This window comes from Trichosurus vulpecula, chromosome 8 (genome assembly GCF_011100635.1).
Source record: "Trichosurus vulpecula isolate mTriVul1 chromosome 8, mTriVul1.pri, whole genome shotgun sequence".
In the NCBI taxonomy this organism is placed as follows: domain Eukaryota; kingdom Metazoa; phylum Chordata; class Mammalia; order Diprotodontia; family Phalangeridae; genus Trichosurus; species Trichosurus vulpecula.
Window position 1 is genome coordinate 136,038,534 of NC_050580.1, and position 16,990 is coordinate 136,055,523.

A 16,990-nucleotide genomic window follows, 5' to 3' on the forward strand; every position below is an offset into this window, starting at 1 on the left:
AAGAACTTGAGCAAGAAAGACAAAGAATTATATAGTATCAGGATGGTCAAGAAGGGAGGGAAATTTTTGATTTTCAGACAGCAAATCCACAAAGAATAACATAAGACCACTCTAACTTTGTACCCTGGGACAGCAGATGCTTTAAATATAGATGTGGCTCAGTCTCTCTTAATGAATTTCATGTACGTATATATGTTGTGGCAGTTTTAACGGGGCAGAAGCTATATCTGGGAAAAGATGTCTGAAGGCTTGGAGGGACCTAATTGCTTTTTGCAAATGGATCACCTGGCAAGCCTATTGAGTCTGCATGCCCAAACATAAGAGTTAGCTTGAGGTGCAGAAATTCAAGAAAAAAATCAGTGACTTGGATTAGAGTAGAAACAGTATATGTGGATAAAGTAAAGATATATAGCACAGCTCACAACAGTACCTACACTATGAAAGAAGGTTTCCTTTCTCTTCTATAAGCCATGCATGGGACCCTACAATAGATGGACAGCAAAGCTTTATGAATTCATAACCATGGTGACTAATGTTTTAAGCTTTATTCAAGTTGACCATGAACATTCTATACTAATTTTAGAAGCCCCTTTTAATATTAATTTGTCTCTTCTAGACAGCCAAAATGGTTACCCCACTGCGTTACTGTATTATTAATTCTCAGAGCAGGTACTTCAAACAGCACAATGAAATCCCTTACTCCCAAGCCATAACTAAGGCAAAGCCGCTAAGGCTTTATTTTCAGGTAACCAAATAGCAGGGGGTTTAATTCCCTTGATCAGACCTGCATCCAAGGAAGGAGAGAAAAAGAAGGTTCTAGGTCCCTGAAAGTCAGTAGCAATATAAGGAACAAATAGGATTGAGTTCTACAGAAGAAAAATTATCCTTCAGACCATACTGAGTTAAAGCAGATTGCCTGTACAGCTCCTAGGCAGCCCAGGGATGAGGGATACTGCCCCGCCTCCCAAATTAAATTTGTTCCAGGTGTCAAAATCCCAAATTTCATTTCTACCTATTACCACTACAGATATTACTTCCATTTTTGGTTGATTACTGCCAACCACTATATAATCTCCTTGGGCAAATAAATAGTGATATGGCCTAAAAATAGTTAATTACTCTTGATGTGTTTGTCTGTAGTCTTTAGGTTTACTTTTAAGATACGCTGGTAAGCTTTGTTCTTCATTCACATTCCCCATGTCCCTTGTCCTCTGACCTTCCACGAGTCAGAAATGCTGGCCAAAAATACTGTACTTCTAATATGTCACAGTGTTTTAGGATCCCCACTTCTTGCTCTAGACAAAACTATGACTAAAAAAATAATAATTATAATGACAACAAAGAAGAAATTAGAGACAGTTTAGTGTTGTTAGGATACTGAGTTCGGTGTCAGAAAGCTCTAGGCTCCAATTTGACTTCCAACACTTATCAGTTGTATGATCTTGAGTAAATCATTCAAACTTTCTGAGACTCAGTTTCATCATTTTTAAAATGGGGATAATAGCACTTGTAGTACCTGCCTCACCATGCTGTTATGAGGCTTAAATGAGCTAATATAAGGGGTGTCCATAAAGTCCGTGTACAATTTAAAATAGTTGTAACTTGTAAATTGCTCATAGACTTTATGTACACCCTGCATAAGTACCTGGTTCTAACTTTCCTACCAGAGCCTCCTTTTTCCCTCCTGAAAGGCCTAGGTCCTAGTTGTTGGAAATACAGGAAATGGAGAGTGGTGTTGACAGATGAAAGAAAGTTCATGGTTAGAAGGTAAAAGGAGAGAACCCAGAACCACATCAGTGGGTGCTAGATTTATGGCAGTCTGACTGTGCTTCATGTGCAAGACCTAGGAAGCATTTTAAACTCATACCCTGTTTTGGTGCTGGGGGTTATAGGAACAAAGCAAAGCCCAATAAAGTTTCAGATCCCAGAAAATAACAATGCCTGAATGACTGACTGGAGCAGGCATCCTTCTGTTCTGTTTGTCTATGCAGCTGCAACAAGGAGCAGCACCCCAAGTTTTTACAGTATTATCTCCTCCAGCTGTGAATTAACCATGTGTTTCCAGATCTAGTTTTACAAAACCTGATGCAAGCAGCAGTTGGGTAGATGCCAATTGTAATGGGGTTACCCGACTGGGAGACTAGGATGGGGATTAAATGAAAGTTGAAATTTGTAATACCAGCAGCTAATGCAATAATATTAACATGCTCATTAGATGTCAACATGTTACTTAAGATAAGGTAACTCGAGGAAACAGACCTCAAAATGGATTAATGGGAAAAGCTAACAGATGGACAAATTTGATGAATGATTTGACTGGGAAAGAAATAAACACATGGAAAACCCAGTATGAGTTAATGGATGATTGGCAACAAGCTGTCCCAAGATACAAATGGAGAAGAACAAGTTTGGGTTAGCTGATACTCACAGAACCCTCTTGTAATGGGTGGTAGTCACTTTGCAAAAGTGTGTCTTAACTTTTATTATAACTATGGAAAAAAAAGTATGACATAGTGCCTGGCACATAGTAAATGCTTAAAAAATGTTTTTAAACTAACTGACATAGAGGGACATGTATCACACCTGGAAATTGATTTTTTAAAAATACATTTTTCCTAAAAACATTCTCTTTGCACAACCATTTCCTGATCTAATCCCTCCAAAAAAATTGTTGTCTTTTAAAAATACCTCACAAATAAGTTGTGTCTCTTCAAAGAGACATTTTGAGTGACCAGTTAGTTACAGCCAGATTGCTTGTTTACATAGACATGTAGGTATGTGCACATGTCTTATAGGTATGTATACATACATGTGTGCATATATGTTAAATTCACATTATTTTATGTATGTGTTTGTGTGTTGCAAATATGTGCACATATACATTATACATATATAAAATACTAATTAAAAGGAAAATAGAAATATAATTATTAGTAAGGAATAAAGTCATCGATCGCCACAAAGCATTTTAAGTCCTTGGAGAAACGTGACGTTTTACATCCATACATACATACATACGTATATTCACATATACATATACACATATATGTCCTCAGACACTTATTAACTGTGTGACCATGGTCAAGTAACTTAACCTCTATTTACCCAGTTTTCTCAACTATAAAATGGGATAGTAATAACACCTACCTCCCAAGGTTAACGTGAGGATCAGATGACATAAGAATTGTAAAGCTCCTGGTAAGCACTGTATGTTGGTTATCATTATTATACTTCAATGATGTTTTTAATATTTTGCATACAAATAGGCGAACAAGTTGGATTTAATTCATACTGCTGAGAAGCAGTAGTGTTTGGTTCAAAGAAAGCCAACCTCAGAAGCTACATCAGTTCACCAGTGTCCCAATTCAAGTCTGACCTCTGTCATTCTGGCTGTGTGACCCTAGGCAAATCATTTAACTTAAAAGAGCCTCTGGAGAACTAAGATGATGAGTTGTATGATAGCTACTGATCTGCATTAACAGCAAGTTACCTCACTACTGAGCTCACTATTCCAAGAAACCACAGGTTTGAACTAACTGAGAGATGTCACGGGGTAGTAGAAAGACTTCTGGATCTCAAGTCAGGGATCCTGGGTTGTAGTCAGGGTTCTGCCACTAATTGGCTGTGGAACCTTGGGGAAGTCATTTATGCTTTCTGGGTCTAGGTTCCCTCATAAAACGAGCAATTTAGGCTAGACCAACGGCTCTCAAAGTATGGTCCAATGACCACTGAGTATCTCAAGACCCGTTCAGGGGGTCTGTAAGGTCAAAACTATTTTCATAATAATACTAAGATATTTTAATTTTCAATACAATGAATATCAATAGCTATAACCCACACAAGAAAAAGATCTTTGGATCCCCAATAATTTTTAAATGTAAAGAGGTCCTGAGACCAAAAACTTTGAGAACCATTGGAATGGGCAATCTCTAAGGTCCATTCTGGGTGGTTAGGTACTGTAGTGGGTAGAGTGCCAGGCCTAGAGTCGGAAAGGCTCATCTTCCCTAGTTCGAATCTGGCCTCAGACACTTACTAGCTATGTAGCCCTGGGCAAGTCACTCAACCTTGTTTGCCTTAGTTATCTTATCTGTAAAATGATCTGGAGAAGGAAGTGGCAAATCACTCCAGTATCTTTGCCAAGAAAACCCCAAATGGGGGCACAATGAGTCAGACACAACTGAAAAGAATGAACAACAAATGTCAATCTCATAACTAGAACTCCATTTCCTCTTTTCAGAAACTTTTTTCAAACCTTGTGTGTTTAGGAGCTTAATTAACTTCATTTTTTTAGGTAATCTATTTCCCACTTAGTATTTAAAGCAGGAAAAGGTCATCGAGATTAGACTGTCTGGTTTTAAAAGCAAGGAAATGAGACCCAAAGCAGTTAAGAGACTTGCTGAAGGTAAGCAGTAGACCTGGGATTGAAACCAAGATCCTCTGTCTCCAGAATCTAGTGCTTTTTCTAATCAACTGCACTGTTTTTTTCTGAAATGGCATTTGGCTTCAGAAGTGACAATAATGCTGTAGAGTTCTACATAGTATCTCAGAGTTGGAGATTTATAAGAAAGCTGGAAACATTCATTCTCACCCAATACCAATGTGAATAAGCAATTCAGTTTAGAAAGCTTTTGGTGAGCATTTGCCTTATCATATGGTGCATGCTGAGGGTGGGATACAAAAGGAATATAAAGATAATTGCAATAATAACTAGTATTAATATATCACTTTAAGGTCTACAAATACCACACAAATACCATCCTATTTGGTCCTCCCGACAACAGTGGGAAGTAGGTCCTGTTATTATCCCAATTTTACAGATGAGCAAACTTGCTTCAGGATCCCATAGCTCATGAGTATCTGAGGTCAGATTTGAACTTAAGACTTACTGAATCCAACATAATATTTCCCTGGTCTCAAGGATCTTGGGAAGAAGCCAAGACTTTATATACATCAAACAGAGAATAATATAAGACAACATAAGCTAGATTTAAAATACTTAAACACCCACATTATGGTACAAGTAAGTGCTATAGCTGATCAGAAAGGATTGGTATCAATATTATTTTTTAAAAAAACCACAAACGAGAACCCCCTCATAGAAAGTCTACAAAGTACTTTAGGTTTACAAAATGCTTGCATCAATACAATCCTGTATTGCAAGTAGCATAAGTACCATTATCACTAATCTACAAATAAGTAAATCGCCTCAGGAAGGTTCAGAGATAGGATCCAAATGTCCAACTTCTGCCCAAAAGAGTATTGATTACTTGAATAATTCATTATTGTTGGGGAATTTCCAAGCATGATTTCTCTTCATAGAAGCGGATCGCTGTAACCTTTTTGTGGCTTATTGGATAAGTCTTAGCCATTGCCTAAGGCAAATAGAGATTATATGATTTGCCCAGGATCGCTCAACTAGAAAAGTTAGCAGGATTCAAATCCATGACTTCTTAACTCCCAAACCAGTGTTCTATCTACTATACAATGCTGCCTCCCAGTGTTCATGTTTATCAATTATCATTAGGAAGGAGAGATTTCTATGATGTATGTATTACCATCTTCACATGGAAACAGATCCAGTGAAGTTTAATAGATTTATACAGTGTTTCATTAAAACCCTAGGAAATCCAAAGAGCCCTATGTAAATGCTTGCTCTCATCTTCAAAATTGTTGTCAGTGTTGTTATTAATGTTAATATTATTAACAATATTTTTGCTCAATTATAAAAATCATTTTACCCACCTACTCACTTGTAGAACATTAAATGTAAAAGAACAGCAAGAGAATGATTTGTCCTAGGGTCATTTCTATCTGAATTTCACTGAAAGGGCTGAGAAAGACATGATAAGGATGAGGATGATAATATTCAAAAAGTGAGGATAGTATAGTAATAATAAAATTATCGTTAACATCGTCATCATCCTCAACAAAGGCCAGGCAGCAAAAGTAAAAGCAGAGAGAGATCCAGCATCTCTGATGAAAAAAGACAGGGATCCCTTTACAGCAACTGATATAGAGTTTGCTCCTGGGCAGACAGACAATGTTATGTGGGTGTTTTGTTTTGTTTTGTTTTTTTCAGAATGCTTATTCTCGCCCAGTTTCACAGACTTGGCAATTTAAAAAGACGAACTAAACTTAGGAGCACAATAGTTAAGCTCACCTTTAAGCAAGAATCAAAGAGCTGGAAAGGACCACAGGAACTTACCTATCACTCTGTCTGCCTGGCATATAGAAAGTGCTTAATAAACGCTTATTTGGCAGACCCTTCTAGCCTAATACGCTTATTACATATCATACGTCTCTTTGAATTGCCTGTGAGTTCCATTGGGACAGAGACTCTCTCTTATCTAAACTGTGTATTTCCCACAAGGCTCTGCACACAGTTCGTGTATGCAGAGTTTGATTCAGGTTTGTTGAATTGAATCACTACAGTTTAAGTCTCTCGGAAGGTTCTGTGACCAAATTTCTTAGAACTTTATACCCTCAACAACTTTATATCTCTCTGCCTTAGCAAGGAGGGGGGCTGTGAGAGGGCCTCAACTTCTTATTCTATTTTTAATAAAGCCATTAAAATATATTACACAAAATATGTTTAATATGATTGTACATGTATAGGCTAAATCAGGGCTGTTCAAAATTCGGCCGTGAGATTTATACGGCCTACCTGCAAGCATACTTAAATACTTTAGTAAAGGAAGCCGAGCTACCGCAGGGCTCTCACTTAAATGGCAAATCAAAATATATTGTCTATTGTTTCAACAAAAACCTAAGGTTGGACAGCCCTGCATCGAAATCAAATAAATCTATATCAGATTGCATACCATCTTGGGAAGTGAGGAGGGCAATGAGGGAGGAAGAAAAAGATTTGGAACTCAAAATCTTATAAAAATGAATGTTGAAAATTATCTTTACATGTAATTGGAAAAAATAAAATACTATTAAGTGGAAATATATATACATATATATATATATATATATGTATATACACACATATCCTTATTTGAAATACAGGAAGATTTTGCCTGGACTTAAACAAAAATGATAACAGTTTCTTTTCTAGCTCTACCATTTGAATGCACTTAAAGAAATTACAGATAAGCTTGAGAACTTTGGATTGCTCCTAAGTGCCAAAATGATTCCATGGAAATTAGACTGTGTTTCTACACAACATGTCTGTAAACAGGATAACAACAGCCCACCAGCATAGCAGGTCATTGTAAACACCTGGCTGGAACTGAAGTACAGCCTTCTTTCTAACTAGTCTGTTACCGTAAATGGTCTAGACAGCATGACGAGGACGTTTCACTTCTTTTTTTTTTTTTACGCTTCTTCATAAACCTGCAAGTACAGCTGAAGGCCCCAGTAAATATTAAAACCTCCGGAGCGGAATGGCCTTTGATTCTTTGTTTATCACAGGCTAATTAAAACACAAGCAGAACATAACTCAGTGCTTTAATGTAGGTTACCAGATGTGTTATTACTTGGCCATGCTTAGTAGAAGTTCACATATAATAACTATAATTTTTTATTCAGCATAGCAGAACTGCTATAGTTAAGGGTGTGTCTTTCCTTTGATTACAAACCCTCCATTTGAGCGGGGTGGGGGCAGGGGACGACTTAACTACTGAGAACATGTTCTCTGCACATTAAACTATGTTTAATATGTGCACTGTCCTGGAATGAATTCTTGGATGTGTTGCATACTGTAGTTAGACACCAGGCCTGATACACATAACTACAGAAAGCATAATTACTGACTTCTTTTTTAAAATCACCTTTTATCCCTAAGGATCCCAAATTGATAAAAAAAAAATCGACATAATACTTACAAACTATAGTAGGAATTACTTCAATCATCCAACCGTCACTTATAAAACTAGTAGAGAAATTGGTGCCAGACAGCTTAGTCTGGAAAACAAGACCTATCGGGGTCTAGTGAGATAAACCTGAAAATAGCAATGGAGGCCTAAGGAAGGAGGAAGAGAAAAGCACACCTGTGAGATTTGCCACACATTCTTTAGTACCACAACCAGTATAATGCCACAGGTGTGTGGACTCAATAAATACCATGGGATGACAAGTACAGTGGTGATAATAGGATGATGACACGAATGAATATAATGAAGATTTTCTCTACCCCTGCAATGTGGACTGCCCATTGGACCTAAATAATAGCGATTATTTAGACTCAAGTACTTCAAGCAAATATCCAGGTAACTGTAGTTTCCTCAACAAGGTACTCCTGGTGTGAGACTTCCCTCTATTGATACTTGTGTATGATTTAGCAGATCACACTATCATAGTTTCAGAGTTGGAGAAACCTTAGGGGTTATCTCTTGTCCAACCTCCGCATTTTACAAATGAGGGAACAGGCCCAGAGAAATTTAGTGACCTGCCCAACTGAGAACACAGAGATGACAGAGCTGGAATTTGAACTTGGGTCTTCTGACTTCAGATCTTGGGTTTTCCCCATCATACCAAAGGCCTAGCTAGGGAGTTGCCAAGGAAACATAGAAATTAAGTGATATAGCTCAGGGTCACACAGATAAATCAATCAAATTAATAAACATGATTAAGCACCTGCTAGTGCCCAGGCACTGTGCTAAGTGCTCAGGATACAGAAAGAGACAAAAGACAGTCCCCGCCCTCCAGCAGTTTACAATCTAATGCAGGAGACATGTAAATAAATGGAGACAGAGCAGGCTATATACAGGATAAGTAGGAAGTAATTAACAGAGGAAAAGCTCTGAAATTAAGATGGGTTGGGGAAGGCTTCCCGTAGAAAAAGGGATTTTAGATGGGATTTAAAGGAAGTTAGGGAGATTATTAATTAGAGCAGAAGAGGGAGAGTACTTCAGACACTGTACAGCCACGTAAGGTGCCCAAGACTGAGAGATGGAGTGTCTTGTTTGGGCAACAGCCAGGAGGCCAGTGTCACTACATCAAAGAACATGCGTTGAGGAATAAGGTGTAAAAAGCTAGAAGAGAGCTGGGTTATGAAAAATTTTGAATGTCAAACAGAGCATTTTGTATTTTATTTTGGAGGCAATGGGGAGCCAATGGAGTTTATTGAGTGGGAGGGGGGAGGTGACATGATAGGACTTCCTTCAGGAAAGTCACTTTAGTGACTGAGTGAAGAATGGACTGGAGTGGGAAGAGACTTGAGGCAGGCAGACCCATCAGCAGCTTTTGTAATAGTCCAGGTGTGAGGTATTCAGAACTGCACTAGAGTGGTGGCAGTGTCAGAGGAGAGAAAGAGGCATATTTGAGGAGAGTCTACAAAGCTGAAATCAGCAGGCCTTGGATGTAGGGCATGAGAGATAGTGAGGAATCCATGAAGATTCCTAGATTATGAGCCAGAGGGACTGACTGGGAAGGTTATGTTGCCCTCTATAGTAATAGGGAAGGTAGGAGTAGGGCAGGTTTTAGGGGGAGAAATAATGAATTCTGTTTTGGATCTAGTTTAAGATGTCTACTGAATATCCAATTTAAGATGTCTTAAAAGCAAAAAGAGATAAAAGTTTGGAGGTCACAGAGAGGTTGGGACAAGAAAGGAGATTTGAGGATCATCAACCTAGAGATGGTAATTAAAGCTGATGGGAGGTGAGGAGATCACCAAGTAGAGTAATATAGAAGGCTAGGACAGAACCCTGTGTGACAAATATGGTTAGAAGGCATGTTCCAGAAGTAAGCATCAGTAGCAGGACTGCTGTTACCCCGTCGAGAAGCTCATTTGTGGTTTGCTATGAACAGCTAGATGGGCCTTCCTAATAAATTCCACAATCATGACAGTTCTCTTCTTGAACATCCCTCTTCACTTCCACTTCTTAGAACCACCAGCTTCCTTTAAAGTTCAGCTCCAATGTCACCTCCTACAGTGCCCCCAAGATGCTTATCCCCCCCCCCGCCAAATTTTTGTTGTTGTTCAGTCGTTTCAGTCATGTCTGACTATTTAGGGCGATCCCATTTAGGGCTTTCTTGGCAAAGTTATTAGAGTGGTTTGCCATTTCCTTTTCCAGCTCATTTTACAGATGAGGAAACTGAGGAAGATTGGGTTAAGCAACTGCCCAGGGTTACATAGGGCAAATTACATAGCTAGTAAGTAGCTGAGGCCAGATTTGAACTCAAGAAGATGAGTCTTCCTGACTCCAGGCCAGCACTCTATCCACTTCTCCACCTACCTGCACTCTCAACAATTAACTTTTATTTATTTCATATATATACACACACATATATATGCATATATATGTATATACATAATATACATCTTCCATATGCATACACATTCAATATATACATACATACATATATGTGTGTACGTATATACATTATATATATATATATGCATGAGCATGTGATTTCTCCTCAAGGAATAAAAATTCTCTAAGAGCAGGAACTGTTTAATTTTTGCTTCTCTGTATATCCAACACCTAGCCAAGCTCCTATACATTGTAGGAACTTGATTGATTGATATGTAGAAATTCAACTGAGATGATGGCAGCATCCTCATATGGAACAAAATGAAACCTCTGATTCCTTTTCCCACTATCTCCTCCCACTCTTATTCGTAGCAGCGAGGCCTAGAAGGGAAGAGAAGGTAGCTTACACTCTACAGTGACTATCGAGGAAGAAAGAGCAATGAACAGAGAGATTTAATCTCCTTTTTGACCAACTCATCATTATCTGACATGTGATGAAAGTGATAATACCGAAGCCAGGGAGGGAGGGGAATTGGTCTTTTTCATTGAGGACATGCATTTTACCTGGCTGTGTCAATACACAAAATGGGAAGGGGTGGGGAAGAGGCAATGAAATTCAGTCAAAATAAGAATTGTTTGAGAACCAACAATCTTGGTTCTCAAGAAAACTATTTGTTCCTTGCATTAAAACAGGATCCCTGTTTAATGAGTGGACATACCAAGATAACTTAAAGTCGTAACAAAGCGAAGAAGAACTAAACATCATGCCCACACCTTGCTCTAAACCCAAGCCTTACATTTGTCCCTGTCCTGTATGAGTTTCACTACAGGGTACTTTAGAATGACAGAGATTTTTCCAGATAATAATGTTACCTATATGGTTTTTTATTTCATGTAATTAGGAAGGTAGGTATTTTGTTATTAATTTAAAGCTGAACCTGAGGATAAAATGTGCCCTCTTGGTATTTTCCTACTGCAAAGAAGAGGTTAAAAATATACCCACACAAACATATAACCTACCTCACAGGGATGTTTTATTGATGAGTTAGAATCATCCTAAGACTATAAAGTTGCAATGAGGGAATAGGCCCATGAGGGCCAAATCCTTGAAGAATATGGAGACATTCGCTGCTTGCTTCCAAATCAAATTCCAAACACATGGAACTTCTGAAGCTGGCCATGTGGTGGCAAAAAGCTTTCTAATTGGCTTTGGAGCTGGAAAGACTGAGAATCCAGGAGGCTTGGGGTCAGAACTGACCTTGCCTACGAAAGGATCTATATGCCCCTTCCTCAGTCCTTTTGCCTTCTCTCCTTATGAATTTTCAACGAGGGAGAACTATTGCGAGCCACAAGGTGGGGAAAGAGGTAATTGGAAGCTTTGTCCCCCACCCTCCATCCCATCCAGATGTCACGGGTTTATGAGTGCATGGGGTCTGCTTCTTTTGTGTTTATTCTTTCATGACCTGAGGTAGATGAGTACCTAGATGTGGAACTAACCAGGTTATGATCTCATGACGTTTGAAAGGTCAGAAGAACCACTAGAAGCCTCCTCAGCAACAGGAGTCTACAGCAGAGATGCTCACAGCCAAAATCCAGCAGCCAGAGGAACCTCTTGACCTAAGTCAGAGGTAAATTGACCCATCGTGCCCTTGTAAACTGCTGGCACAGTGTAGTGAAAGAGCAATTCACTGCTGAGCAAAGGAGCAGCTAATCCAATACTGGTGCAATAGCCCAAAGTGAATTTGGTGGACCCTTTTTGAAGAAATGACTCTCTAGGCCACATGTTTTCTGGATGTGTGCCTCACTGCCTGTATGCTTTAAGCTTGAGCCCACTCTCCCCAGGGACGTTTTTTATTCGAGGGAAGAGTTTGAAGCAAGTTTTATCAATTCTGTCCTTGCTATACCTTCTCAAACAATATCTCTTTATGAAAAACTAATTGATTTTGGGAAGACTTGTTGATTACTATCTGGGAGACAACACCAGGTGTGGGTTCCTGTATGATACTATTAGAAACTTCTACCCTTAAGGCTTACCCCCTTGAGCCCTGAAAGGAGAAATAGTCAGTTGACCTCTGGGAACTGGCCAGTCCAATATGAGTTGGGAGAAAGTGTTGGTGCTTCAAAGTGGCATGCTATTTAGCAATATTCAGTATTTTAGGCCACCAATGATTTTTGGAATTACGAAAAAAAATTCACATTCAAAATCCCAAACAGAAGCAAGTTTCAAAGGAGTTATTTACGTTAAGAGGAACTTCTCATCTATAAACAAAAACCCACAGACAAGTTCTGGCTGAGTAAATTTGAAGCAATTTAATATTGGAAGTGCTTCATTAAATTTATGGGGTATAAATTTACTTACTCTGAGCTCATTTAATGTAGTTGAGAGGTTTCACAAGAGTTAACATAGTATATTAGGAAATGTAGAAGACCACAGCCAATGTCCCATCTGTGACACTGTGTGACTCTATCATACTCAACCTTCGTGAGTCATAATTTTATTCACTTGTAAAATTCACCTACTAATTTTACACTACCTCCCCCCCCTTACAAAGTTTTTGTGAAAGGAAACACTTTACTAATGTGAATTATTCTCACAATATAGATACTTCTGGAGGGAGAAAGGCGATTAAAAAATAGTGGGAGAAGAAAGATCTTTAGTATATTTTCCCCCATTGGGAGATTTTGTTTGTTTATACATTTCATGCCTTTAGAAAAAGAATCTCAGGATTTTTCCTCCTGTGTGTCATCATGCAAGCACAATAAGCCCAAACTGATGGGATGGTAACAAATTATTCTGCTACTTTTCCAGATACTTCCACTGAACATCAAATCTGGAGCTAATTACACCACAGTTGTTTATTCTGCCCATGAGGTTCACAACAATGTTTCTTGCTTTATAATCATCAATGATCTCAAATTAACCAATGTAGCCATGCTTCATCATCGCAGTTAGGAAGTAGATAATCATTTTAGGGCATGGCTCAATGAGAAGCCGCCATTTTCCTCACGTTGGAGAGCATTAGCTAGGCTGTTCGTGTGTACCATGTTGGTAGTGCAGTAAGATCATATGAAGAGTCTGCGGTATAATTTGAATGAAGTGTTATGTAAGGTGAAGTCTTTTCTAGGCGACTTCTGAGGGACTGGAAGTTTGTCCTGTTTCTAATTTTATAGATACTTCAAAATCATGCCCCATTCTGGATGCCTTCATTCTCTTTCTGTCCAACCAACAATATCTACCTCCCTCCAAAGATTTTTAGCTGTTGTCTTCCTCATGAGAATGTAAGTTATGTGACTGTCTTTTCTTTTAGTTTATATTTTCATACCCAGAACTTATCATAGTGCAGGGCACACAGTAAGTACTTAATAAATGCTTGTTTCTTTCCCTTCTTTCTGAATTCTTTCATCATGACCAAACCATGGTAAACATCTACACGTGGTTGTATGCAGGAATTCTAGGATTAGAGGCCTAGAGCTAGATGGGACTTCAGAAGCCAGTAAGGTCAGTCCTTAGATGAGGGAGCTGAGGCCCAGGGGAATGAAGTGCCGAAGCTCATGGAAGTGTTGGGAGTAGGATTCAAACCTAGGTCCTGTGACTCCAGAGCCAGGGTTCTTTCTACTGTACCCTTTCTGTTGGTGAAGGTAGGTGGCACAATGGTTAGAGTACTGGACCTAGAGGCAGGAACCCCTCAGTTCAATTCCAGCCTAAGACACTTACTAGCTCTGTGTCCCTGGGCAAGTCACTTAACTATAGTGTGTATCATTTTTTTCATCTATAAAATGGGGTTGATGATAATAGCACCAGTGGTTTGAGGATCAAATGAAATAATATTTGTAAAGTACTTAGCATAGTTCCTAGTACATAGTAGGCACTGTATAAATGCTAGTTATTATTATTATAGCAAATTATTATGACAGATAGTAAAATTAATCTCTCTTTTTTTCCAGTCATTTCATTGACTGACTGGGCTGTCAGTCAGCTTTAGGCCAAATAGTGATCATTTCAGTTGATGGCTTTACATTCGCTAGATAGTCTGATGCCAGTTCCATGTTCACATCTTGTTTTTAGATGGGGTTAATTTAGTTCATCTACCTGTATGATGCTAAAACAAACTAAATTAGCATCACATGGGGAAAAGGGTTACTAACTTGAATTTTAGTCTTGGCTAAGTTTATCAAAATCCCACAACTTCTGACACAGATACGATATAGAGACAAGGTCTCAGAAGGTGTCAAGCTATGGTTGACCTTGGGGCAGAGTCATCATTGTCCCAGCCCTTTATTGTTCTCTGTGCCTAAACCTTCTGGGAACTCAGAGCACAGCCCAATACTTAGGACTTTGCCAGGAACACACACCACAGAGATAAGCACACAGAGATGTCATGCTATCGCTGACCTTAGGGCAGAGTCATCTTCATCCCAGCCCTTCATTGTTCTCTGTGCCTAAGACTTCTGACAGCTTCCCCCAACCCAGATAAGCTCAGCCTGTAGCAATTTGCCAGGGACATGCAAAACAGGAAGGAGAAAGGGCCCTCGGGAAAAACGAGACTCTTACAGTAGCACAGTTACAGGATGAAATGGTCTCCCATAGTTTTCTCTCTCCCTTCTTCTAAGACAAACAGTTCTGGAAAGGCAGTATTAAAACACTTGACTCGAACATCCACCAGTCTAGAGGCGTGAGTTGTCCCTGTTTTTATCTGCTGCTTATAGACTTCATCATGGAATAGAGACAGGAGCCTTCACCAGGGCTGCTGGAAGCAACTATTGCCTCCTTGCCTCTCCAATTAAACTGTCTTGCCACCATGGTTGTGGTAACAGACCCACTAATTCACTGGGTGACCCTGGGTTAGTCACTTAACCTCTAGGCTTCAACTTCCTCATCTATAAAAGGAGAAGGCTGTACTAAATGATCTTTAATATCCCTTCTTCCATGGCTACCATTCTCTAGAAATGATGGATTCATCCACCAGACATCACTAAGTCATGATTTTTATGGTCAAGGCAATAATTTTCCAAGCTGCTGTTCCTATGTTTGCTATATGTCTCTCTAAATACTTACTTTGACATTCAGATTTCTTGTAGAAATGAAAAAAAAAAGTTAATCAACAGGCATTTCAATGGTTTATGGAATATTTACTAAGTGGTCAGTGTTGGACTAGATACTACTGAGGACAAAAATTAATAAGTAAAAAAGTTGGTTCCAGAATTCAAGAAATGAAGGTAATTGTACAAATTAGAACTCTGTTTTCTTTCTCTTTCATCCCCCATCACAAAAGAGGGAAAAAAGGAAAAGAAAAAGAGGCAAATTCTTGTAACACATGCACATATATGTCCACACCCTAAATCCATCAGCTCTTCATAATGGACAGCATGTTTCATCATCAGTCTTTTGAAATCATGAATGGTCATTGTATTAATCATAATTCTTAGAGCAACCGTAGAACAATTTAATACTATGTGGGCCTAGCAGTGAGTGCTACAGGAATCCAAAGATGACAAATAGGCGTAGCTAACATAGTCTGAGCAAAAGCTGACCAAGTGATTGGCCCAACCAAATAATAGATTAGTATTTATTAAACTCTTACCACATCCCTGGCACTGTGCTAAGTTCTAGAGTACAAAAACAAGTGGAACAAGCCCTGTCCCATCACATTCTAAGGAAGGAGACACCATGAACATAAATGAGTAGAAATATAATGCATTTAAAATGCATACAAGGTAGTTTTAGGAGGGAGGACACCAGAAGCTGGGGTTGAGGGTGGGAATCATCCAGAAGGTGTTATTGAATTAAATTTGGAAGGAAAGCAGGAATTCCAAGAGGTCAAGAAGAGAAGAGAGAGAATTTTAGGTATAGTCAACAGCCAATCTGAAGCTACAGAAATAACAGATATAGTTCCATACCCAGTGTCCTGGGTATGGAATAGAAATTACGTGGGGTTAGTAGCTAAGTCAGGAACTTAGACTTGTAGTCAAGAAGATCTGAGTTTAAATCCTGTCTCAGACACTTACTAGATGTGTGGTCCTAAGTAGGTCATTTACCCTCTCAGCCTCAGTTTCCTCATCTATAAAATGAGAAATAATATTAGTATATATCTTTCCATATTATCATGATCACCAAATGAGATAATATTTCCTAAGCACTTTGTAAACCTTAAAGCACTGTATAAATGCTATTATAATGATGGTATATCACATTGTAAAGAGGAGAATAATATGGAAGGAGACTGGAAAAGATATGAAAAGTCAAGTTAAGAAGTCATCGAAATGCCAAAAAGAAAAGTTTATATTGGATCTCAAAGGCAGTAAGGATCCACTGGAGTTAGGTGGATTGGCAATGACATGATCAGACCTGATGCAGCTCACCACACACACAATACGTATTTGATCACTGATACCAATCATGAAATGACTGAATTATTTGGACTGACTGTGCAACTGTAGTTTGGGAGTTATGTGCTGGTTTAGCGTGCCTGAGAAGGGACATGCAGTAGAAAATACAAACTAGCCCCAAATGACCCATTTTAGGTATACTGTTACGATAGGAATCATGGGTTACAGAATTGCCCACTTCATACACGAAAATAAAAATCCTTACAACTGTAGAAATTAGCTTTGATTAAAAATATCACATATCATCAGTTGGACTGAATTGAAAGACAAGGTTTTCTAAGATGTAATTAACACTTCTCTAATATTTCTCCGGGGTTCAGTGAGGGCATCTGATGAATCCAACTATTAGAGAGAGATACTTTAACCCATCAGATTCTAAATCCACCTAGAGATATCAGCCCGTA